The sequence below is a fragment of the Suricata suricatta genome, chromosome 5 (assembly GCF_006229205.1).
Source record: "Suricata suricatta isolate VVHF042 chromosome 5, meerkat_22Aug2017_6uvM2_HiC, whole genome shotgun sequence".
NCBI classification, from domain to species: Eukaryota; Metazoa; Chordata; class Mammalia; order Carnivora; family Herpestidae; genus Suricata; species Suricata suricatta.
The window spans coordinates 147686500-147713027 of NC_043704.1; the positions used below are offsets into that span (position 1 = coordinate 147686500).

Consider the following 26528-nt stretch of genomic DNA (forward strand, 5'->3'; position numbering starts at 1 on the left):
TGGCCCCAAAAACCTCCTGTTTCATGACCACCTACACAGTCTACTCTTAAAACCAAAGACTGGAAAGGAAGGTGGATGGAGGCGCAGAAATCTGAATTCCCCAAAAAGATAGAGCCAGTGAGAAAGCAGACAAAAGGCAAATGATGTAAGGAATTAAAACAAAAGGGGAAAAAGTACTTAGGCTGCTGACTAGAAACTGACCGAAAAAAGCAGGACAATGACTTGACAAGTCCAGTTTTTTGTTTTCGAACGTTCCCGAAAGACAGGATGCGAGCAAGAAGATTTGGAATGTGTACCCCTGCAAAGAGCCTGATTGTTCTCTCTACTTGTTTCAGGTGGGTTGGAATTATATTCTGAGGCAAATGGAGTTTCTCTTGAGATTTGTCCATGAGGAAAGAAGGGAGGGGGAGTAACTGTCTAAAATTCTCAAGACTGGGGCGCCTGGGTGGCTCAGTCAGTTAAGCCTCCAACTTGAGCTCAGGTCATGATCTCACAGTTCGTGGGTTCGAGCCCTGCATTAGGCTCTATGCTGACAGCTCAGAGCCTGGAGCCTGCTTCAGATTCTGTTTCTCCCTCTCTCTCTGCCCCTCCCCTGCTCAACTCTGTGTGTGTGTGTGTCTCTCTCTCTCTCTCAAAAATAAATAAAAATTTTAAAAATAAAATAAAATAAAAACTCTCAAGACTGAAGGAAATCCTCCCACTGTTCTCCAGCCTTCCCTCCCCTCTCACTGACCCCTTATCTTATGACTGCCTCAGTGCCCCAGGTACTCATGGTGCTGAGCCCACCTTGAGGCTGCTTTCCCTCCACTTCCTCTCCTTGCTCCTTACCCGTCAGTGTTTCAACTGTCTCGCTGTCCCTCGGATGCCTTGACAAGAGAGGCCAGAGGCCCTGGACTCGTTGGCCAGGTCTCTACCTTCAAGCTTTGCTGGAACTTTAGTGGAATCCAGCATCGTTCATCACTGTCAGGTGTGCATGGCGCTTGAGAGATCGCCCTGGCGAGTGGGAATCCTCTGTTCAGCCATCAGAGAGCCCTTCACAAGTTTGCCTTTCTATTTCAGATTCCCAGGAAGGTGACAGGTCTTCTCCCAAGTTAAAAGATGTAAGGTTAGAGGCCGGGATACAGGAGAAATCCCTGTATCTTTCCAAGCCCACGTGGCTTTGGAATTGGCCCTGAGGTCATGGTGAGGAATGCAGTTTGCCTTACCAGGGCAAAAACGATGCCGAGTCTCCTATACAGGAATGAGCTTCTCTGCAGAATGTGGGTATTTCTGCCCTTCTTTGACCCCATAGGTTGCAGAGACTACCTCTGTTAGCTCAAAACAGCAGAGCATATGGATGATGAAATTAAGAAAAGAGAACTCCAGTCCAGTGATTCTGAAAGTGCAGTCTTCCAGACAAAGACCAACAGTTTGAGCATGACCCTGGAGATCGTTAGAAATGCAGGGGCGCCAGGGTGGCAGAGTCAGTGAAATGTCTGACTTCGGCTCAGGTCATGACCCTGTGATTTGCAAGTTCAAGCGCAAGTCAGCTCTGTGATGACAGCTCAGAGCCTGGAGCCTGCTTCTGGGTCTCCCTCTCTCTCTGTCTCTCTCTGCCCCTCCCCCACCCTCAGATTTACAGAAGCAGGAACTAAGGGTGAGGTCAGGCAGTCTGTTTTCAAGAAGCCCCAGGTGGTTCTGTGCAAGCTCACGTCTGAGAAACGCTAATCTAGGAGTAGCTTTGGATGTTACTTCCCTGCCCTCCTCAGCTGGATCTTCAGAATTTCTTCTGAGGAATTCTAGATTACATCTCCGGAGGAGGCTCTCTTTCAGCCTTAATATCCGTGATTCTGTGGCTTCAAAGTACTCTAATGCTTTTCCTAGGGTACAGCTAGCAGGAGTTTATTTGTTATTCAAGCCAGGTGCTGATTATACAGCCTCAGGGATTGATCTGAGTCACTGCCAGAGCAGTTGAGAGACAACAAGGGGGAAAATAACCACAGAGACAGGCGAACCCTTCAGAGCCTTCACACTCATCCCCTTGTACAATGTGGGATGTGCCATGGCGCCAGCCATGGGACATGGAATAGAGGAGAGTCTTCCCGTTCTGAGGAGGGGTACCTCAGAACATGCCACAGAAAACGTGGGCTTCTGGGATTTCTCTGCTCGGTTGCTCTAAGCACCTTCTACTCTCCTGTCCCCAATACCTGTAGCACTAAAGCCAGCCTATTTAAAATAAATCTCCCACACTCTGTTCCAAAGAGATTTGTTCTCCCGAATCTGCCCCAGACTGAAAACTGCACACGTCCAAGGTTTAAGAGCTTATGTTAGGAGAAATTGGACATTATCTCAGGATAATGTTTTCCTACTGCTACTTAAATTTCCAGAGGCATTTACAAAAATTAAACATCAATGGGAAGCCAAGTCCTTTATTTATGAAGCCAGCAATAGACATTGATCCTGTGATAATGTTATTATTTTTCTTATTGCTCTTGTCAGTGTGCATTTCATCATCATTGGGTTGGATGCGTATGAGGTGGCACGGGACTAGAATGTTTATTGACTTGCAGTTTCTTGGTGCTTTAAAAAAAAAACATCTGTGATTCTGTCTCAAGGTCTTGAGAAAGCTGGTTACACACGAACACACGGGAGCCTGGGAGCGCTCTTGGTTAATTGGTATTTCTAATCATTGCTTCTTGAAATTTTAAAAAATGTGGCACTTGGATATTTTTATAAGGTCAGCATTTTATTAACACTGATAGAAACCAGTCATACATCTTGAGGTTGGATTAAATGACACTCAAGCCACTTAGGGCACACAGGTGAGGCAGGTGGAGTCCTTAGGCCTCTCCTTAAACCAGGCAAATGGACTCATCATTTGTAAGACACATGGACTTGGCCAAGAATGTTAGAGAAGGCTGGCTCACTCGGGACCCAGACACAGAGGAGTCTGGGCCAGACCAGGAGAAATGAGACCCTGGTCTGAGGGGACACAGAGAGACAAACAGCTGACATGGGTCAGGAGGATGAGAATTGGGAAGTCCTATGACAACGGACACTTGAAAGGGGAGAGCAAGTAAGGAGCCTTGGCGTCAGCATCACACCTGATCCCCATCTGTGTGAACAAAGCCAGTAAGTGGTTTAGTCCCCATCACTAAGGATAAGCCGGTAGAGTCCTAAGACATTCTCCTCCCAGCATCTGACACGTGCAGAATTTGGAGTTCAGGCTACTGATGATTGAGGTCTGGGTAACAGGCACCTAGCAAGTGTCTTGGCCCCAGGTGAGGGAAGGAGAAATAGCAGTGGCCTGGTGAATTAGAACGTGATTTCCACAGCAGCACACATACCCCGATTAACATTTAAGGAAGTGCCCTTCTCCGCCAACATCGGTCCCTCCTCCTACACCCTGGTTCTCCTCTCTAGTCTTTCTGTCTGTCTTCTATGGAGTCAACCCTTCCTTCTCACTCACATTTTCCCCAAATCAAGTCCCCCCCACCTTAAAATATCTTCCTTCCACTCCGTGTTTCCTGTAGCTATAGCCCTCTCTCCTCCTCCTCACACCCAAAGTTTTCCAGAAAGTTGTCTATCTTTGTGGTCCCCATATGTTCCCCTTCCCACCTACTCCTCAATTCTTTTCACTCTGTCTTCCACCCCCTATCACGGGCTTAAAAAAAAAAGCCTCTGTATTCATCAGCTGACCTCTCTTTTGCTAAAATCCAAGGACAATTTTCAGTCCTCATCTTACTTGTACCTCAGCAGTGAAGACTATTCCCCTCAGCTAGAATCATGGGGGCTCTTGAGGCTCTCTTGTCCCCTGGTTTTCCTCCCACCTCCCTGGATCTTCTATTTGCTTTGCAAGTTGCTCTTCCCCATTCAACATGCTTGAATTCCTATAGGCTCTGAGGGTCACCCTTGATTGTTCTCTCTCCCTCACCCCCCATCCGAGGCATCAATAAATCTGTTAATTCAGGTCCTCTGATATTTGACTATTCTGCCTACTTCTGTCTATCTTTACTCCTCTCAGTTGGTGATTGCTATAGGAGCCACCTCCAGAACAAAGAGAAATTTGTCTGAGATCATATAGCTAATTCATGACCCCCAGATACATAGCCCTTCATGCACTGGGGTTTTCTTGTCATCCTATTGTAATCATACCTTGCCTGTAAAAGCCCCACACTAATTATGAATATGATAATATCTGTCATGAAGATATTGTTGAGGAAAATAGGGGCAAGTTGATCCCGATTAGCAGGAATGTCCTTGAGTTTGCAGGATTAGAAAAACAGATATAAGACTTGGCAAATGTCCTCAAAAGACCTTCCTGAGGACCATTCTCCTGAGAACTTAGCAGTGAACCTCCAGCTCTATCTCATCTAGGTAACAGAGGGAGCCGATGACAACTGAGGAAGGAAGGAGGGAGACAAGCAAGACTCAAATTTCAAAGGTTTGGATACAGCTGTCAGCAAGAGGTGAGAACAGCAGATGAGACAGCAACAGTCCCTGAAATAATCAATCTGTAAGGACTGTCATGAAAAATGCAGAGCAGACTTGTTCTGAGTGGCTCCAGGAGACAAAATTAAGACTCAAGAGCAGAAGTTATTGATAGACAGACTTTAGGCCACTGCAAGAGGTCTATGGGAGCTGTCCGAGGTGCCAACAGAGGGAAAGGACAGAAGGGATACTTCAGTCTAAACTGCATAAGACTTTCTTTTGGGGAATGTCAGGCAGACTCTTACACTAGGGTGAGCGAGATAAAGCGAGATCTGGTTTTCATGCTATGTCTCATGTTAGCTCATGGCTAACACAGTGATGGGTGGCCTGACCTCATCAATAACACTAAGAGACCAGTGGACAGGTATTACTCCCTACTCATAGAAGTGAAAAAGTTAGTGATATGATCTTGATCACACAGAAAACTAATGGAGGACCAAGATTTCATTCACCCACTCGACACAATTTTACAGAACAATATTATGTGCCACATGCTGTGGTAACCATGGTTGATAGAGATTAAAAAAGTAATCCCAGGTCACCAGGGATGAAGAATAGAAGAAGAGATATTCTGGTAGGATTATTAATACAGTGAGACGAGATGGCGGTTGATAAGTCCAAGAGGCTACTGAAGATAGAGGGATACCTAACCTGCTAAAAAGGAAAGAAGTGCTCAAAGACCATGTGGCCAGAACCAAGTCTTGAAAAATTAGAGGCCAGAACTCAATAAGGTGACGAATAGTGGTGGAGGGATGCTGTTGATGCTTCACCAAGATCTCTTCTAACAGGATAGAGTTCCCACTGCCCAGCTGTTGTGTTTCATACCTGCCCCTTTGGAACAATTGCTCCTGGCCATTGGTAGACATCTCATCAGGAGGTTATATGCCCCCATCTACAGGGATATCCCCTTTCCAATTACTGACTGACATGGAGGTCCAGAGGCCCTTCCTGAAACTGGGACAATCTCTATGGTGCAATCCATACACAGCTTTCTGTAGGATCAGTTGGGATCACAGTCTTGCTTAGCTCCTTCCTCAACAGTAGCTTATTTCCTTCCCTTCCCTTCTCCTGAGACCACTCTTTTAAGAAATCATATGAACTCTGTCTTCCTCTCTGCTTTTAGGGAACCCTAAAAGAGGAAGTATTATCTAGGCAGAGTGCAAAGGCATGGATGTGAGAGAGCATGGTGCAATATGAAATAACAATTAAGACAGAGCAGAGGGGTGAACTATTGTGTGGCATGATATAAACTAGGTAGGTAGACAGGGGACAGACAGAATTCTATCTCCTGACATCTAGCCAGTCACATTTCCCTTCTCCATACTACTAAGCTGTACTCTGATATCCTGCCTGGGTGCTTTAAATGCAGTATTTCAGAGCACATCTAGGCCATGAAGTGAGTTTATAGAGGAAGAAGTTACAAAGCAAGATTCCTTGATTTATTCAGTGGCATTTCACAAAGCAGGAACAAAGACGAGCCCCCTGGAATTTCCTGATTCTCAGACCACACTGCGTCTATGGAACTCACCACAGACTGTTTGTGGGAGAGCAAATTATCTCCATAGGCTATTTTTTGTCCTCCTTTGCCTCTCCAGAAACAGTGGCCTCCCCCGCCCCTTTCATTGGCTCCATCTGCTTTTCTGCTTTCCTTTCTGGCCTCTATTCATAAGGTCTTGCCCCTGGGTCTCCACTAGCACTCAGTTTTAAATTCTAAAACTTTCCAAAGCCAATGAAGCTCTTTAATCATGAAGTTGGGCTGCCAAGGAAACAATGCTAATTGGAAACTTTTATGACTCGAGGTCCTGGGGAGTTTAAAGATGGATATGTTTCTTTTGTCTATCATGCCAACAGCACAGAATAGACACAGGAGGGGCAGGGAGTAAAATGTGGTCCCAAACAAGAGAAATTAATCCAATAAATATGCCAATCCCTAAACAAATGAGAGGCCCCTAGACTCCAAAATTCCTACTGGAAGCCGCTGACACATAGTTATCTTTCCTTAGGAAGCACAGGGATGGTTGAAGGTAGAGAGAAATTGTTGGGTCTCACAATGGGTCACAGATGAGTCACAAGCAAGGACGGGCCTCTGCATCACTGCTCAGGCTTAGAATATAATCCCATTTCACAGCCACACGTGTAGCCCTCCAGACTCCAATCCTCTTGCTACTTCTCAGAATGATAGCCAAAAATAAGACAAAGTTCGTGTCCTTAGAGCCTGGAAGGAAGAACAGATAGACAGAAAAAGATTGGGCAGAGATAGCAGAGTTATCAAAACTCAAGAAGAGAGAAGAAACATGCTATTCCCTGAAGGTGGGGAGGTGGAAGGCAGGATAGACTTTCCTGCCATTGACTATGCAGAAGAAAGACCTTCATCTCCATCCTTGATATGACATCCTCCAAAAGCCAGAATACCAACCACTTGACAAAGGTATCCTATCCTTCCCTGCTTCTTTGGTTATGTCAACAGAATAATTCTGGCTGACTGAAACCAAAAAATAATCTCTTTGAAGACTCTGTGACAGTTCACAGAACCCAAGGAATGGTTAAAGGATTAAACTTGAATAAAAGCTGGACCAGAGTTGCTCCAAGGATTTAGGTAGCAGACGTTAATAACAGCTAACCAGAGTACCACCATAGAACCAATGGGCTCCAATGGATTTTTCCTATTCTTACCTCACTCTGGGAAAAATAACATCTGATTAGATGAGCTAAGGGCATAAGACCAACTATAGCATGGTTCTCTACTCCACAGGATGAGCAGAATAGTTCTGTAAAAGAAAGTCAGATGCTCTTGCCAGAGGAATGGAGAGGTAAGGCCCTCAGGTTCCAATATGGGGCCCATAAACCACATGGGCCTGCCTGAGATTTTTAGCCAAGAGCTTCATTAGAGAAGTTCTCATTAAAAAGGCAGAAATTCGCCCTCTTCCCTGGATACTATGACTCAGAATTCCCTAGCTGGAGCTCCAGAATCAGTATCTTAATAAGGTCTTAAGTGGTTCTACCAAGAGAAGGTCAGTAAAGCTGGACCATCTCTTAGCTGAGGTCTGCCATTCCAGTTCCATATCGCCCACCACCAAGATGGGCTAAAAAATTGCCTTCAAGATTATTTTTTCTATCTTCTTTTTTAAATTTTATTGTGAAGTAATCTCTATATCCTACATGGGGCTCAAATTTACATCCTCTACCTCGATCAAGGGTAGCTCCACTGACGGAGCCAGCTAGGCACCCCTTTCTATCTTTTTTGAACTACCTATACTGGATTTAATCCATTATAACCATCTTACAAGACTCAAGGAAAATAGAGCTCAACATATCCCTGTTTTGCCACATCCTGGAATGTCACCTGATTCAGGAAATACAAGCATGGGGATATTGCTGACTATTACTCCTAAAGATCCCTCCAGCTACCTCCAAGAATTAATAACCTTTTCACTGAGACCTTGGCAAAGAAGTCAAGGGAACTAATGACTACTACTGGCCAAAGCAACTCCTGACTTCAGAAACAATATACAATATATATATTTTTAATGTTTATTTTTTAGAGATAATGTATGTGTGAGCAGGGGAGGGGCAGAGAGAGAGGGAGATGGAGAATTCAAAGCAGGCTCCAGGCTCTGAGCTATAAGTGCAAAGCCTGACCTGGGGCTTGACTCCAGGAACCATAATATCATGATCTGAGTTAAAGTCAAATGCTCAACCTACTGAGTCAATCAGGCGCCCCCAGAAACAGTATTTTAACCTGTGAGTGCCAGAGAGGTGCTGTTACTCTTTATTAATACAAATTATCAAACAAACAAACAAACAAACAAAAACTTTGTGTCTAAAACTCCTTTTAAAAAGGTGCTAGTTCCTCAAAAGAGTAATTCCAAAACCTATGAGTGCTTGTAATATTGTTAATTATATAAGAAACATATATTTGGTCTTCACTCCCATCTCTCAAGCTTCTAAAACCACAACTTCCTAAGTGGTGAGAGAGATAAAGGTGTCTTTCATTAAGTAAATTAGTGACTTTTGTAAGGCCCCTAGGTCACCTAAGAAGGGGCTGGTTGCCTGGGAAACCAATCCTGTGATTGGAGGGTTGGAATTTTCAGTCCCACAACCTCCTGGGAGAGGGTAACTAATCTCTAATGACCAACAATTTAATCAGTCATGCCCACATAATGCAGCCTCCTAAAAAATCAAAAGGATGGGGTCTGGAGAACTTCTGGGTTGGTGAAAATAAGGAGATTCAGAAGAGTGGGACCCCAGAGAGGGTATGGAAGCCCTGAGTCCCTTGCCACATACCCTGCCATGCACACCTCTTCCATCTGATTGTTCCTGAGTTGCATCCCTTTCTAGTAAATTGGTGATCTAGTAAGTAAAATGTTTCTCTGAGTTCTGTGAGCTACTCTAGCAAATTAATCAACCCCAAGGAGAGGGTTGTGGGAACCTCGGATTCATAGTCTGTGGGTCAGACGCACAGGTAACAACCTGGGCTTGCAACTGGCTTCTGAAGGGTGGGGTGGGAAGCAGTCTTGTAGACTAAACCCTTAACCTATGGGATCTTTTTTTTTTTTTTTTTTGGCTATTTTTGAAGAGATAATATCAGAACGAAGTTGACTTGAGTTGAAATATAGGACATCCTGCTGGTGACCAAGAGTTGATGATTAGTGTCAGGAACTGCACGTCCACCTCCCCACACACACATTGAAACTGGGTCCAGGAACCTATTTTAACGCTAGATTATTGACTGTTCATTATTGCATGAGGGGAGAGAGGGTGGTGGTTAGGGAAAAATTTTTCCCCTGTGGTCCTCCCTTCTGATTTAAACCACAATGCAAATTGGGGGGCAATTTCAAGGTTTAACAATAGTATCCAACTGATCTTTGCAGGATTGCAAATAAAGGAGGCTGTATCCTCAGGAGTACTATTAGAGCTAAGGTCTCTCAGCTCCTATTGTTAAAGAACATTCATTACCAGGCTCTCATATGAAATCCTGAGAAGGAAGCAAATATGAGTCTGCAATGTTCTCTGTAGTTCTTATGCAATTGCCACTTGGGGCTAATTAGAGCTGCTTTTGTAGTTCACCAGCTATAAATTCCTTCCAATGCTCTCCCAGCTCTGGGAAATTGGCCACCCCAAGTCAAGGTTTTGTGCTAACACTGCAGGTCCACCCAGTGACCCTAAGTCAGTAGCCATCTCTCCAATGGCCACCTTGTGGTCAGTGGCCCTTGGACATGCTAGGATGGCTTCCAAATTTGTTGTTTTCCACTTCTCTGCTGATTAAGTTAAAATATAACTCTGCAGACTGTGTTAGGCAGAACCTGTCTTATTCTCAACTAATTTTTTTAAACTGGTTTAGTACAGACTCTTTAGCCAGTAATGCCTACAGAGCTATGAATCCATTTCCTCATCTATCCTCCTGAATTTGATCAAGGAGTACAAATTGCTATAAAGGTTTATTGCAAGACTTTGGAAGACCAGACAAAGGGAGCCAAGCCAAGTTAATTCCCAAACTGGAAAACAAATATTTCATAAGGTTCTTGTCCATGGTGGGAAATGACAGAACAGGTAATTACAAAATCTAGTATCCAAAAAAATGTGTAAGAATCCATTGGACTCATTTTTTGAACATCTGTAAAATATTAGGCCTTTACATATAGTTTTTCCTTTTAGTGTAATCCTTCCAACAACCCAGTGGAGGTAGGTATCCATTAATTTATTTTGTAAAAATAAAAAGAAATCAGGGCTTGGGAAAGTTAAGCAACTTTCCCAAGATCACAGAGCCAGTAAGAGTTGAACCCATGAAAGTTCAAATCCCAAGTTGGGGCCCATCATCTAAATTTTGAAATTCCTTTGCTTTGACCTGCCAAGCTGCTAAACCAGGATGTGATTTGGGATGTTACAAAAGGATTCTTTGCTTGCAAAAAGGATTCTTTGCTTGCAAAAAGGATTCACAACAGGGTTCCTTGAAATAGCCACCTCCCCTATAGTGCTGAAAATATGATTTAAGATACAAAATTTCTGTTTACAAGAAACATTTCCACTCCATGTCAGCTTCTTAAAGTAAAGTAGAGCAAGGTCCGAACACAATCACTTTCTTTTTCTAATGAAAGCACCGGAGATGTAGTGTCAAGAAGATCAAGTGTCATGAGATCTAGTAAAATCAACAATTTGCACCTTGTAAATACTCAAAATTGTTATCTACATGATCATTTATTTTTTCCAGCATCTTAGAATGCAGCCTATGCTAGGTGACCGAAAAATGGCCATAAATTCTTCTCTTCCCATCAGGAAAGGAAATCTGTTTCTTCTCTCTTGGGATCTTAATTGGCCATGTGATTTGCATCAACTAGTTGGACATTAGCAAGTGTGATGCAGTCAGGAGTGTGTAAAACACTTGAGCATTCTGGCCTGCCTACCTGCTGAACTTGGAGGCCTGAGACCATCATATTATTCAGCACCAGCTAGACTGTTGAAGGATGGGAGGTCACATGGAGGAGAACTGGTGCTCCCCCAGGAAGCACCCCAGCCAACAAGCATCCAGACACTACAGCCAACCTACCAGGGGAGGCCATTCTAGATCATTCAGCAGACATGCCAGCTGACGCATAAGAGAGCCAGCCATGATCAGCTGGGCCGGTCCAGGCCAGAACTGGACAATTCACAGAATCTTATACTAAATAAAACGACTTCTGTTTTAAGCCACAGTGTTCTGGGATGATTTTTTACACAACAGAAGTCCTAAGGTGCCTTTGGCTACATTTCTAAATCCTCCAAGAAGCTAGAAACCCACAGAATGAAGTAGAAGTAGAAGTAGAAGTCAGCAAGGATGGGGAAATGGTGTTCAGAGTATGAACTGAGTCACCGAGAAGTGAAAGGACTCAGCAAATCAGGGTTGGCATTCAGCTCTTCTCTCCCAGTGCACTGATCTTTCCATGACACCAATCCTTCCCTGAATTTTTGAGGCTAACTGGACCAATTCCCTGCTCTCATTGTTGCCCTCAGCCCTGGGGGAAGCAAGTCAATTGGAGTTTTAACTTAATAATAAATGAAGAATTTCTCCAGTGTGCTTCTTCATTTCTCCTTCCTTCTTCAGATCTCTTTCACAGGTTACCCAAGTCAGCTAGCAAACATGGGGGGGTGGGGAGCAGATAAAAAGACAGGCAGAAGCTACAGTTATGTCGTATGACTAGAGGGTGTTTTTCACCTTCAAAGCACATTGATCATCAATTACAGGATATGCTTTCACAGTCCACATTTCTACAGAACATCTACTTTTGAGTTCCCTAGCAGAGGAGAATATGTTACTTAAAAAAAAAAAAAAGTATAACCAAATGATGTGTTCCCCTCAGTGTGGAGGGGAAGGGAGTGATATAGTCAGGAAGTTGTCTATTTACTAGTCAGCCGTCAAGCTAAGCCTCCACCTGCCACACTGGAAAACAGCTGAGAGGCTACTCTGATGAAGACTGAGAAGGTGGCCTATCCCCTCCCTTCCTCGAACACAAGAAACTACATAGCCCCCAAAACAATCAGTGCAGTTTTTATTCACATTTGAGTAACGTCATTCAGCAATCCCTTCCAGAAGCCACCCAGTGAGGGGACAGGGAGAAATGTAACCACAGCTAACATTCGGTGAATACACGCCACTATAAACTATTCAAATATTTCAGTACCTCCACATTGGCCAGTAAACGGTAAACCTACCATAAGTGGTAGGATTAATTAATAATGTAAATCCTATCCCAAGTGGTTTATCTCAGAAACCACACATCACGGCAATGTCAAGATGCTTTTCTCTGTTGGATCCCGGATCTGCTGCAGCTCACTGTTAGTTTTTTAGTGAGCTGAGAATTGGTTTCCCAGTTCAAAAGTCTTTGGGTGGAAAAGGGAGGCCCCACAGCCAAGCTGGGGAGGATCAATTTGTAGGCAAGCCAAATACATCCAAGCCTACTGGGCTCTGGGAGGGGCTGAAAAATGGTCAGGGCAATGGGCCTGGACAGATATCAGAGCAGGGCCCCAGTGAGCTTGGGGAGCTCTGCCTTATTTGACCTGTACCCCAGGAGGGAGCTGAACAAGTCTTAGAGAAAGCTCTGCCTAGATATCTCAGCAAGTGTCTGTGTGAGTCCCCTGTGCCTCCTCAAGTGGCCTTTGAGAAGAGGAGCCTTGTCCCATGCACCCCTCCCTTCCACACCCTGCTTTCCAGGCAGCTGAACCCACCCAAACAGGCCTTTGATAACCACAGTTTATCTTTCTTCCCCATCCACATCCCCCTCATGTCTCTCCCCTCTGTCTTTGTTCCACTTCCTAGAGATTACCCCAGTCAGTTGCCCCCTTCTCCACAGAGCCCCCTTTTCCAGTGACTGGTCTGGGCAGGGCCTAAAGTTATTTGGGGTTTCCTCCATGGAAAAGGCAAATCAGCGATCTGGGTACTGGGTCTTGCAGCTGGGGGTGGGGTGGGGGGCAGTTTGCCCTTTGCCTGCTATCCCCTATTCCTGCCTTCTCCTCTGCCTGTCCCTTTAGAGCTCTTCTCCTAGAAGCAGCTTCTACACGGGGCCCGTGCCTAGGTAGCAACCTGACCAACTGTGGGGAAGAGAAGATGGAAAGACAGGAGCCGAGGCCTAGAGACCATTGGAGAGCTCTATGGTAAAATGTGGCGAAGTCACGAATCCCACTCAGGTTCTAACAGGAAGCCCAGTCCCAGTGGTTCTCAGCGTGATGGGAAAGGTGTTGCAAGAATTTGATGCACTTGTCAAACCTTGGCTCTGACAGAGCACACCCATTAGCTAGTGAATGCTGGATCCATCAAAAGAACATACCAACATTTAAAAAAAAACCAAGAAACAACTAGGAAATTATTAGATTGATGTGTTGAAGGATTTGTATTACAACATATGGCACTTTGAAAGAAGTCTTTGCATTGCATAGAGTCTATATATATATATATATATATATATATATATATATATATATATAGTATATACTATATGCATATATACCTACATATACACATATCCTATATATATTAACATTATAGTATATACAATATATAGTATAGTATATAAGTACATTAATATGTAACATATATATAATGTAGGACATATGTCATACAATTTGTTTTATATATTATATATATTTTAGTTACAGAAATAAAAGAGACTAGGGTTAGATTTTTATTTTATATTACATGTCAGCTATTAAATCTTTTAAATAAGTGTTTTAAATATCTAAGTATCATTAATCTAATTGATAAGATAATATATAAGCAATTATGATCTTATACCATCACAGGTATGGAGTCTTTGGTGTCATAGTGACATCACATTACACATTCACTTTGCTCCAAATAATTACTCAAAGCTGATCATGGTAATTCTACCCACTTATAGGTTATTGGTTAAGGAGTGGGCAAGTAACCCAACACTAGCCAATAAGAAATAATGTAATAAGAAAAGTTGTCTTCATATAAAGAGAAAGCCACAGAAAGGCCGTTCTTCTCCCTCTGGTGCTGTAATGTCTAGGTGACCTGAGGCCACTGACACCACTAAACCACCAGTCCCAGGACAAAGCCGACATGTCGAGGAAAGCATAAGCTAGAAAGTCTGAGGAAGCTGGCCACATAGCAACATCACAAACTGCATCTACATGAGACAAGCTTTCCATCTTCATCGTGTGTGTTGGGGATTTCTATTCCTTGGTACCAAATTCTCTTATTCAATACAGGATATCAGACCCCCATGAGACAGAGGTGGCCGTCCTTGCAGGGGGCAGAAGGTACCTCCCAGACCCTCCCTCTCACTGTCTTTCTGCATTCAAAGCCTCCTTTCTCCTTTGACTTCTCTTGGTTATGGCCTCCAGGATGGACAGACAGTTCCTGTCAGTTCTCACTGATGCTACTGCTGTAAAAGAGGAGAAGCTAGGCCTTATAAACCAGAGGAAGATGGAAAGCACGACTATTTGGGTCTGATCAGAGTGTGAGGTGTCCGAACCCCACCAGATCAGCCATGCTGTGAAGTGAGATCACTGCCCCACTAACACACTTCCTCTACCTGATTATGTTAAAAACAATGTCTATCTGCTTCTTGGGCCTGAAATACCTTGTAAAAAAAGTTCAAAAACTCTCTTCTTCCTTCCTTAGCATTGGGAGGAGGCTGGCGAGCAGCAGGAGAGAGGAGGGGGACCCATCCAGCCACATAAAAAAATGAAAGAAAATCAGCTCCCTGTTGGTGGTTTCCTACACATATAACTAAGCCAACATGATCTCAATAAGAAAATCAACACATTTTTCCAGCTACAAATTATCAAGACTGAATTAAAGACATTCATTATTGGCCTGTCATTGAGTTCTACCAGGCATTGATTTTTTTTTTCTTGGACTTATGCATTCCAGTAAGAGATTTTTGCTCTCCCTAGTTCTCCAGAGACTTAGAGAGAACAGACCCTAAGACAAGGTGTTCGGGGGTAACTGGACCTATTAATGGCATGTACAGCAAATGTTTTGGTGCCTGGTTAAGTTAAAAGTACCCTCTGAATTCTAACAGCTTCAAGGAGTTGTTGTTACTAATGTAACTTAGCAGTCACTATTAAAGTTGAGACAATTCAGCATGATCTAAATGAAAGGATGGTTATTAAGGGAGTCGCTCCAATTTCCCCTGGGAGAGTTTGTGAATGAGGATAATCAATTTAAGAACTTCAGTAGGGGTTAGAAAGTTAAAATTATTTAGATATAATATTTTTAAAGAAGGTGGAAGGCCACGGACTTTTCTAAGTCGTATGGCTGTTACTGCTGCCTCTGGGATGATGTCAGAAGTATTCTAGTTGAATAGAGACAAATGCTCAGAAAGGTTTCCAAATAATAATAAACAGTATATTAACGTACATATTTGAAGAATCATGGGGTGTTTTGTTATAAATACTCCCAAGAGGAAACCCAGCGGAGTAAAAGGAAATGCCTCCATTTAGAGAAACAAATAACATTTTATTTAGTTCGGTCTGGGTGGTAACATGCTAGGTTAGAAGTATAAGAGTGATAATATATAATATTGAACATACCTTCAACATTCCCACTGCTGAGTGGTCTCATTCCTACCCACTTGCGCCATATTTCCTGTATCCAGAAACAGGAAGAGGAGCATATCTTGAAGATACCATCCGTGGGTACTGCATAATACATGGGCATTCTTCCCACTTCACCCTTCTATTGTCTGGAGAAAGAAGAAGGAAATAGAAATGCAGAGTCAAGAGAAGGTAAGCATTTAACCTAGTTCTCAGATTCTGAAGACTCTAGTAACAGGGTCATGGACCACTCTTCCTACTCCTTTTTGGGTCAGGCTCTGGATCATTTTAATAAAGTAAGATTTGCCCAGCAAGAGATGTTTCCTGGCTAGATATACCAAGAGAGAAGGCCCCCAGTTTCTCCCAAATCCAGCCAGCAAAACTGTCCCCAACCCTCAGATTTACAAAGAACTCTAGAAACACTGACAGGATATATGCATATTTTTCAAACTAAATTGGTACTAAAAAAGCATTTCACTGACACCAGGCCCCTGCCGGTACCTTAAAACTGATACATACATCTGCAAGAGAAGAAATAGCTTTGCTCCCCACTACCAAATATAGCTCTCACCCAGCAGCTCTGACTTCTAAGAGTGGGAAGATTCTCACTCTCTTACCTGAGTAAAATTTGAAAACAGCCAGAGCTAATGAAGCCACTATCATAGACAACTCTTCAAGAGAAGAAGGGGATAATAAGGACAGAGAGATGTCAGGCCCTGGTGGCCAGAAATCTCACCAGAAACTCTTCCGCAGGAACAAACCATTTTGATAAATCAATCAAAAAATATCTCTGCTAGACCACAGTCAGAACATTCCCCCATCCCTTCCGCCATGGTTGCTAGACCACAGTCAGAACATTCCCCTATCCCTTCTGCCATGATTGCAAAGCCCTCGGGGACAAGCCATGCAAAGCAGCTACAGGCAGGGATCAGGCCTGAAAAATGCAACCCATGTGCCCCACATCCATGTAAAATCTCACAAAGTCCTCCAACTTTACCCTTGCTGGGGTCTCAACAGTAAAAATTGCAAACTTCAGCACACAGATATTAAGATTATGACAATAATGTCTCCAGGAGTGATGGCCTGTATCATTTAAAATAAAACCATACACTGTAACAAATAAGCCTACAAATAATTAATAAAACCACAATAGAAGTTTATTCCATGGTCACACAACAGTTTTTGGCAGAGAACAAGTTATGTCACGTGATGGTATAGGGAAAACAGTTGATCATGGATCTTTACTACATGGCTTCCAAGATCGCACTGAAAGCCATTCATATTCCAGACCACTGGAAAAGCTGAAGGGTATGGAGGCACTTGTATGGGAGGTTTTGTGAGCTACACTTGGAAATTATGGATACCCACAGTCCGTGGCGAGAATGCAGCAACATGACCATGACCACAGTAAGTGCAAGGAAGGCTGGGAAATGTAGTCCAGCTGTATGCCTAGGAAGAAGAAAAAACACTTTCATAATGTCAGTGGCCTTTGCCTTCAGATCAGTCCAGGGATGATGATCAGCTCAAAACTTCCTGACACTCTTCTTTGCATTTTGGTACACCCATAAGAGGGAAAGAGTCCTAAAAAGACACCTCAGAATCCAGGTTCCCATGTCACTATGTCTACACAGGAGCAGCAGACTGTGGACCTTCCAATCTTTCTACCTAAGCATCGTGCTCCTCATGTTTCTGAAAGTCTATTAGCAATTGGCTCATGGATTTGAGTTTCTTTTTGGGTCCACAGACAAACAATATAGAAATGTTGAGATGTCTTTCCATAAGAAATGGAAATGTGCTATAAAATGTACATTCTGAAGCCTGTCAATGCTGAGAAATAAAAGTCAAACATAATAACCCTGTTCAAATATACTAACAACAATAGTACTTATCTATTCAGGCAAATACCATAAACCTTGTAGATAATATTTCATGATAGAAAGTGGAGAGCTCAGACTGGAATATCTTTCCACTTAGACCATATACTTCTGTTTTTTCTTTTTAATTTGCAGCATGCTAGAGAGAGAAGAGCTTAGAGTTTGGAAAAATGACCAGGCTTTCTGAATTGCTTGTGGTGTGAATTCAGCCTCCTCACCTGTAAATATGGGAGTAAAATGAAGACAAGTAAGATGTTACAAAGCACCCAACCAAGCATCAGCTCCATTTTAGGCACTTGATAGATGTTAGAATTAGTGGTGGACACAGAGAAACAGAGAGGGTCTCCTCTTTGACTTTGGCAAAGTTTGGATTGGAAACGTGGGGTAAAATAATTCTACCTAGATTTCAAGGGGCAGAAAGCAAATAAGATGTTACAATGAAAGGTTCTTCCCAAGGCCCCCCTTCAGTTGGCTATTTGTCTCTAAAAGAAACTCAAGTATCAACTCCTCTAGAAAGCTACTGGGACCCCATGAAGAATGGGTAGGTGCCCCTGAGCTGTGGTCCCACAGCCCACTTCCAACCTGTATCTGTCATTTTCACTACATTCATCAAGTGGGAGTGGGGTGCTTAGGTGGTGAGGTCAGTTAAGCATTCAACTCTTTATTTCAGTTCAGGTCATAATGTCTCCAATTTGTGAGACTGAAGCCCTGCTTAGAAGTCTTTCTCTCTCTCCCTCTCTGTCTTTCCCCTGCTTTCTCTCTCTCTCTCTCCCTCTCTCTCTCCCTCTCTCAATAAATAAATAAATAAATAAATAAACAAACAAACAAATAAACTTTTTTTAAAGGTGTGGGGAGTCTATATAACTGTTTATTCATCTCCATGGTGAAGTCATTTTAGGGCAGGATTGTGTCTTATGTATTATAGCCTTGTTACCTAGCAATATGTCTGGCACTTAGAAAACCACAAATATATACGCAAATGATGTACACACCCAGTAATGCCACAGCAGTGTTTAGACCCTTGTCAAGAAGATGTTTGTGCTCCACGAAGATCTTGAGAGGGAAGCCATGTCCACGCCCACTAACCCTGGCTCTTTCCAAACCAATCATTAACGTCCCCATCAGCAAGCTTTTCACCGAGACTTCTGACAGCCTCTCCAGGACACCATGTAATGAGACTGGGGGCTAAACTGAGACAAGCCAGGAGGGTAAGAAGGTCACAGTTCCTCTTCATTGACACTTTAAAGAAAGACTCTGGCTCACTGAAAAATATGCATATATGTATCGTGAAGAGAGTTAATTTTTTTCCTTTTCACTAAAACTGAAATAGAGTTATTTTCTTAATAGCTTATGGCAGCTTGTTTTCTATAGGAGCTCTTTAAATTGAGCTCATACGGTAATAGTTTACTTTAGAACAACTGAAGCAGTTGGAAAAAGCACTGGTTGAAGAAAAAGAGGAAAACACTCCTGGCCACAGGAGCTGGCTGGATTGTTTCCCCCTTCTCTTTGAGATTATTTATCATTAAAACACAATATCTTTCTTCCAGACCTGGAAGATTCAAACAAAGACTAACAAATCACACAGTAAACCAGCAATAAGCCAAACAATTACTCCAAGCTAGAAGATGTATTTCTTATGGGAAATGTGATTCGAATTGCTGAGGTTTCTCAATTCACCTCAGGATGCTCCTAGGCCGGGCTGTCAGTAATGGGAAAATTCCAAGCTATTTGGTATTCTCTCCCAAGTGGTCTGGGCATTATTATTACCTGATCCCTGCTGTTACTTAACATTCAATGAATATCCACAGGGGTTAGGCACTGTTCAGATTCCATTAATGATAGCTCCTGTCTTCAGCCGGTTTGCATCCTAAAATGACAAGAGAAAAAAACACAGAGAATGAAATATATCTTAGAGATATATAGGGATATTTGCCCGGGATCATTGACATGACTTGCATGCCTGAGTGGGTGTGGTTAACTTCCACAGGGAGAGAAATTTCTCTCCTATAAGACAGTGACTCCAACACTAAAGCCATTTCACAGGTGAGCACCAAAGGCCAGGCTGGGAAGGCATTCCCACCTTGAGTTATTAAAGTGACCAAGATGTAGTATGTTAACATCTGTGTCCTTGTAGAAGGCAACGTTTGTTACTTTTTTCTTTTGGTTCTGGCTGATAAAATGACCAAAACCTTGAGGGTTTTGTCAGTGGAGACAGCTAAACAAGGCAATCCAATGAAAGTCCAAACGATGGATAGGTAGAATGTCAGAGCTAGGCAGAGGAGGAGAGTGGGTGGCTTGCCAAGGGTCACATAGCTATTTAGTGACAAGGGCTGTCCAGATCTAAATTAATAAACAGCTACCCCCTCAACTTTTAACCTCCCCCTTTCCACTGATAACGCCTACCAACACACACACTAAATGAAAAAGAAACAACATGATGGATAGAAATGGAGAAGCATTAGGGAATGAAGGTAGCGATTTGGAAGACTTTATCCGTATGTTTGCATTTCCTATCTGTATAGATTTTTTGAGATGTCAGAGCTGTATTTACACTCTGAGGAGCTTGCAGAAATGAACTTATTCTGCCATCATTAATAGCCCTCATCCCCGAATCATTAATAGCCAAAAGTGGTCTGGGACAGACGTCTCTGGCTCTCTTCTCATTAAAAGTCCAGAATGACCCAGAGTAGTTATCTAGATTTTATTCTATTAAGAACCCAGAGCGATCCAGAACAGAATGGCTCTGCAGCAGTGAGGGTGGAGAGGGGGGAAAGGATTTTCAGAAACCTCTGCAAAGATAGCTTGTCCCATTGAGTTATGGGTGTCTAATCTAGAAAAGTAAACAAACAAAAAAATAGTGAAAGGAGCTACAAGGGGAAATAATCAACAGAGGAAAGCAGTGGGCTTCTGTCTTGCATAAGCTGATGCATAGAATCCTCAATTTGGAAAGTATTTCTAACTCTAGGGCTTGTCTTTCCTTTTGCCATCTTGTTATCAGCTGAGATCACTTTGGTTTTGAACATCCAACAAAACTGGCTTGATCCCATCACACCTACCGTGGGAAATCCAGGCCATGCTCCAGGCCAGGCATTATAGAATTCCGATTAGCTTTTTGTCCCCACACTCCCCTGCACCCATGTTGGCTGACACGTCCCTCAACTCACATTGCTCTTTCAACTTCCACTTCCCTCTGACTGATGCTGACTCAGGATGGAGCACCTTGACTTCTCTGAAGCACCATCCCTGTGGGTGTTGCATATTTTTAGTGACTGTTTATACTATTGACAGGTGGGGATTACACCATAGCAAAGTACAGACTAGCAGATAAATTTGATTGCTAGACCATCCCATGCTTAAACTGTGCCTGGGGCAATACTTGCTGCATGCCGCAGACCCAACCACGTGCCACAGGGATTTCCTCCTCAAGCTCATTGGAGCCTCGTGGTGGTGCTCTCCTGCCAAATTCATTTTGGCATCTATCCATTTACAAAGCGACTTCTAGCTCCTCAAATTCCTTTTCATTTTTAACAGGGAACTAAGGTACCTACAGTTTTTTCCCTAGTACACCAGAGGGCCTATTAGGACATTACCGTCAACACTTCCTAAAATAATAAATTTCTCTTTCTACCATACAATCCCCAATTCCCTAGTTCAGATTTTCATTATTTCATGCCTAAGTGGGTCTCTTCTTCCCCTTTTAATTTAATCGGACACTAGCAGGTGCATCAGCTAAAAACCTACTTTCTGTGCAGCCACACCCCTCCCCCAGACACTTTTGGTTGCTTCTCACTGCCACTCACACTTGCACACACATTTTCAAAACCTGATTTTCTGAAGCAAAAGTCTTGAAAGTCTTGAAAAAGTGTTACAATATATCACCACTGAAAGAGAATCAAAGCTGATCAAAAAGTAGAGCTACAATTAACGCATCATTAAACAGGAGCCATAAAGTGCATGGAGGTCAAGAAATCCAGTTACATTTCTCATGCATGATAATAATTAATAACACAAGGTTTCCGTTGCACACCACATGCTCAGAACACTTCACAGACATAGGCTAATTAATTATACAGATAAAGATTTTGCAAGTCTTTCTTTTGATTTCAATGCGTTCATTAAATTGCCCATTTGGTTAACAAAGGAATTCCCTATACCTCTGAACTCCTGAGCAGAGCCTAAGAAAGGGAAAGAGAAACAAAAATGTCAAACAGGAGTTAGCCTTTGTCCCTTCTCCACTTCCTGGAGCTCTGTAGGAAAGAGTCTATATGAAGGTCCTTGCTCACCTGTCATTGCTCTTGGAGACATGGACAGAAGAAGGGCTGTTCCAGCTTCAGTCAATCTCTACTTTAGAACCCACTGCTCTCACTGACACTAAGACCTTGAATGGACACACCTTGTCCACCAAGGTTACTCCTGCCCAGGACATGCAAAATGGTAGAGGTCTTCCCATCAGAGAAGTGAACCCAGGGTCTTTCTGAGAACTTTCTATGTCCTGGATATCAAGTAACTCCCAAGAAGACTCTAAGACCCACTTGACAGGCCCAGACCCCATTCTATTCTTTTGCTTTCTAGACTTGTTCTCCCTACCCTGATACAGATCTTTTCTAGAACATTAATATTCCTCTTTAACTTTCCTGGGGACCTTGGCCCTGGATACACAACTTTAAACATCCAGATACACTCCGACTCATGAAACTGGGAACTCTACCCCTGCTTGGAAGCCAGACCCACAGAAGCCTAGCTCACCTAATAGACTAAAAATACTGAACATTCCTAATGAAAACTGTGGGACTTAGTCAACATTTGGCAAACAACCCACTGCCCAATTATCAAGCAGTGTAACAAGTACTAGGCAGTTTCCATGCAATGTAACAAAGGCACATCATCACATGATCATCACGTGACCTTGATAATCTTATAGCACTAACTGCTACACAACCCAAAGGGACAACATTGTATTGTGGGAAAGGCTTCACTCTGTAGCCAACTGGTGCTGGACCCATCCTAGGTTTGCCAAGACAAGAATAATAAACAAGTTTGAAATGCCTGCATATAGTAACTACTGAGTAGAGTTTTTGTTTCCTACCATTTAGTTAGCCTCCTTTCTACTCCAGTAATCATGACTACAATTGTAGCTCCAGTGGGCCTGGAGCAGCACAAACTAAACCAGAGTTGAGCTGAGAGAATTAAGAATTATTTTCGTTTCTTGTATTTCCATGGGAAACAGAGGAAAAGATTGTCACAAGGTCATCTAAGCTCTAAAGTTTCAGAATTAACCCTAATTGCTTCCATCAGTTCAACCTTTTCCTAACACTACTCCAACAGCCATCCACTTGGTCCTTTGATGTTCTAAAGACTGGCAGAATTGGACACTTGAGCATACCCTTCCAAACCTCATTTTTGTTCCAGAAAGGAAGAAATGAGTATTCTTTACCATTATTCCTGTACTATTGGTTACAAGAGGCCATAACTGGATTCAATGTCTGTTCGTCAATTTGCAGGAATGAGACAGAACCAGGGAACTTAATCCTCTCCAAGTTAACAACCCTCAAAAGTTACAGAGACTGGAAGCAAAGTCTGAAAGTTTCCATCCACTTCTGAGTCTTCTGAGAGCTTTAGATTAATATATTAGACTATGACAACCACTACCTTCAGTATCACAATAGTCTTATCAGACAAGGTTTCACAGTTAGAGAAACTCAGGCCCAGAAAGGTGAATGACACAACAAAATTTCAAGATCTGAAGGGCTCAGTCCCTCAGCCCCTCAGCACTAGACTAAAAAAAACATAGTTATTGTTTTTCTCCTTTTCCCTCCCTCAGAAAGAGTCAGTTACCATCAGAGAGAGCCTCTTGGACTAGAGAAGCTGTGGTCTGGGGGCTGGGGATTAACTGAAGTCTGACACGGAAGAGCCGAATCAAGAGCCAAGAGTAGGACCATGCATGCTGAGAAGAAGTTCTTTCCCCCATTCAGAGCCCTGAGCTCCCAACCAACACATACAAAGGATCTGGGTGGTCCTATGTATTCACTCACTCTATTTCTTTTCTTCTTGGTAATGTGGTTAAACTACCTTACTCAGCTTTCCCCCTGAGTCTGTAATGATATGGGTTCATATAACTAAGTCCTACATAGACAGAACTTACATATGCTACCTTCAGGTCTGGCACATAAGACTTCCTTCATACTCCTTCATGTTCTGTCTCTTTCTTTATCTCCAAGACAGGAACAGAGGATTGAATGGAAGCCTCTGATGCCCCAAGGGACGGAACAGTCCTTGGTTCCTGAATGACTGCATAGAGCATTGTACCACTACCCACACACACACTAAAACCTGATTACTTACTTACTATGTTAAGCCAAGGAGATTTAGAGGTTGTCTATTACAAGCACCTAGCACATCCTAATGCAGACCTTACCTCTCTATACCACTTAGGCAGGGGCTTTGGCCTCTCCAGGCTTCCTTCTCACCCCTTGTTGAATGAACTCTTGTTGTCTTTCCACTGCTCATTAGCACCTCTCCCTCAGCCTGCACTGAGAAAATTAAAGAAGATGAAATTTAAATCAGTCCATTTTTTCCTTGTTAGCAGCTCTTGTCTTCAGAGAACAACAAAAAAAAAAGTGTAATGGAATCAGAGAGGAGGTTAAAATTATTGCTAAAGATGAGGTTTGAAAATTATCTGTGGATTTCAACTTTCTGCACTCCCTTTCCATTATGGATCAGAGACTGGCTCTGTTACTAGGCAGCCCAATGCAAAGAGTCACTCCTGCCCGCACATTTGTCTGTGCTCCTTCTATGCAGTTGTGCTCCAAGTGTGAGTCTCTCCCTCACTCACCATGATTCTCATTCTCCATCTGGATCAGCGAAGACCCTGAACCAGTCAGGGCCACATCAAGTTTTGGAATTGTTTCAGATGGATGGTTCAGATAAAGAGGCTTTTTGAAGAGACGACTTACAGCGGTGTGGGAGAGGAAATCAACAAGGAATATTGTAGCAGTGAGACTAGGAATGCATAACTCTCCCTGTGTTTTTAAGTTATTAATTGTGAGAGATATAAAGAAAGTGGGGGTGGGGCAGAGAGAGAGAGAGAGAGAGAGAGAGAGAGAGAATCCCAAGTAGACTCCATGCGGTCAGCACAGAGTCCAATGTGGGGCTCAACGCACAAACTGTGAGATCATGACCTGACTGTGAGATCACGAGCTGAGCCGAAATCAAGAGTTGGACACTTAACCAACTAAGCCACCCAGGTGCCCCAAACTTAATCTTTAGTTAAGGTGGAGAACCCCAGCTATTTTAAGGAGGAAAGTACTAGGTAGAGTGATACAAATTAAGGAAGGAGTCCATTTTAGCACATATTTCAAACACTATTTAAATTTACCTTATTAAAAATAATATAGCATACATATTTACCACCTTTATTGATGAATGACAAATAAAATTGTATATGTTTATAGTATACCATGTGCTATCTTACACACACACACACACACACTCACACACATTGTGAAACGATTACCAAAATTAAGTTAATTAACACATCCATCACCTTATAGGGTGAACCCATTTTTTATTTATGTTTTCTGGTGAGAATGCTTAAGATTTACTCTCAGCAAATTTCAAACATACAATACCGCTCTATTAACTATAGTCACCATGCTGGGATGCCTGTGTGGCTCAGTCGGTTGAGCATCTGACCTTGACTGAGGTCATGATCTCGTGGCTCATGGGTTCAAGCCCCGCATTGGGCTCTGGGTTGACCGCTGGGAGCCTGAAACCTGCTTCAGATTCTGTGTCTCCCTCTCTCTCTGCCCCTCTCCTGCTCACACTCTCTCTCTCTCTGTCTCTCAAAAATAAATAAATTTTTAAAGAAAATTTTAAAAATCTATAGTCATCATGCAGTAGATTCTCAGAAATTATTTACCTTACAACTGAATGTTTATACTCTTTCACCTATGTCTCCCCACTTCCTGCATGCTCCAGCCTCTGGCAACCACTTTCCTACTCTATAATTCATGAGATCAGCTTTTTGTGTGGCTGATCACCATGTATGAGTGATACCATACATCTTTTACCTTCTCTGTCTGGCTTAATTCACTGAACGCTTTGGCCCCCAAGATTTGTCCACACTATAACAAATAGCAGGGTCTCCTTCCTTTTTTATGGCTAATAGTTCATTATAGATATCTGCCACATTTTCTTTATCATATAGTCCCACTTATTTATTTCAGCTTTTGTTGTCTGTGCTTTTGGCATTATATCAAGAAACTCACTGTCAAACCAATGTCATGGGGCTCTTTCCTTATGTTTCCTTCCAGGAGTTTCATGGTGTTCCATCCTACATTTAAGTCTTTTATCCATATGGAGTTAATTTTGTGAGTGGTGTAAGATAGGGTCTAGTTTCATCAATTTGTCTATGGATATGTTGACCTGTAGTTTTCCCAGCATGATTTATCAAAGAGGCTTTCTTTACCCCGTTGTGTTCTCTTGGAGCCTTTGTCAAAGATTGGTTGATTGTATATTTATAGGCTTATTTCTGGGCTTTCCATTGATCTATGTGCCTGCTTTTATGCCAGTACCATACTGTCCTAACTATAGCATTGTAATGTAGTTTGAAATCAGAATTGCGAAGGGTACAGCTTTTTTCTCCTTTCTCAAAACTGTTTTGGCTATCTAGGGGGTTTTGTGTGGTTCCCTACAAGGTTTACATTATCTTCAAACATCATGAATGGAAAACATGGTACATTATTGTTATTGCTTCAACCTCCAGTTCTCATTACAGACATCACTAATCAATTGCAGTTTCCTTTCATACTGAGTCTGGATGAAGCCTGAGAATCTTTCCGAAAGCAGTGCTCTAAGGCTCCAAGTAGCAATTGCTAACCAGTCAACCACACTTTAGAGTTGAAGTTTCTACTACTGGCAACACTTCAACAGTGAATGACTCAAGTGCTCCCTCCTCTTGATCAGACACCATCTTGCACATGGCCAGTAGAAAAAAATATATAGTTCTTATTCTGAATGGCTAAACAGTTGCTTAAAATTGACACCTCAAATCTTCATTTGCTGTTATTGCAAAAATGTCACAATACTGGGGCACCTGGGTGGCTCAGTCAGTTAAGCATCTGACTTTTGATTTCAGCTCAGGTCATGATC

At 42.7% G+C, this 26528-nt stretch overlaps 1 long non-coding RNA gene across 7 annotated transcripts in view; it reads right to left on the reverse strand.

The window, feature by feature from the left end:
* LOC115292906 overlaps window positions 1-24437 on the reverse strand; it is an 88413-nt gene extending 63976 nt beyond the window's left edge. For 2 of the 7 annotated variants that reach the window (XR_003909219.1, XR_003909217.1), the window contains exons 1-5: window positions 24211-24437; window positions 23794-23903; window positions 19146-19245; window positions 18371-18640; window positions 15502-15653 (exon numbers count right to left, since the gene is read on the reverse strand). This is a non-coding gene — a long non-coding RNA (uncharacterized LOC115292906). Of the gene's footprint in view, window positions 1-6619; window positions 6686-15501; window positions 15654-16639; window positions 16954-18370; window positions 18641-19145; window positions 19246-20542; window positions 20622-23793; window positions 23909-24210 lie in introns of those variants that run through there. The other 5 variants (XR_003909218.1, XR_003909222.1, XR_003909221.1 and 2 more) reach the window with 5 other exon arrangements.
* Between the last annotated feature and the right edge of the window lie 2091 nt (window positions 24438-26528).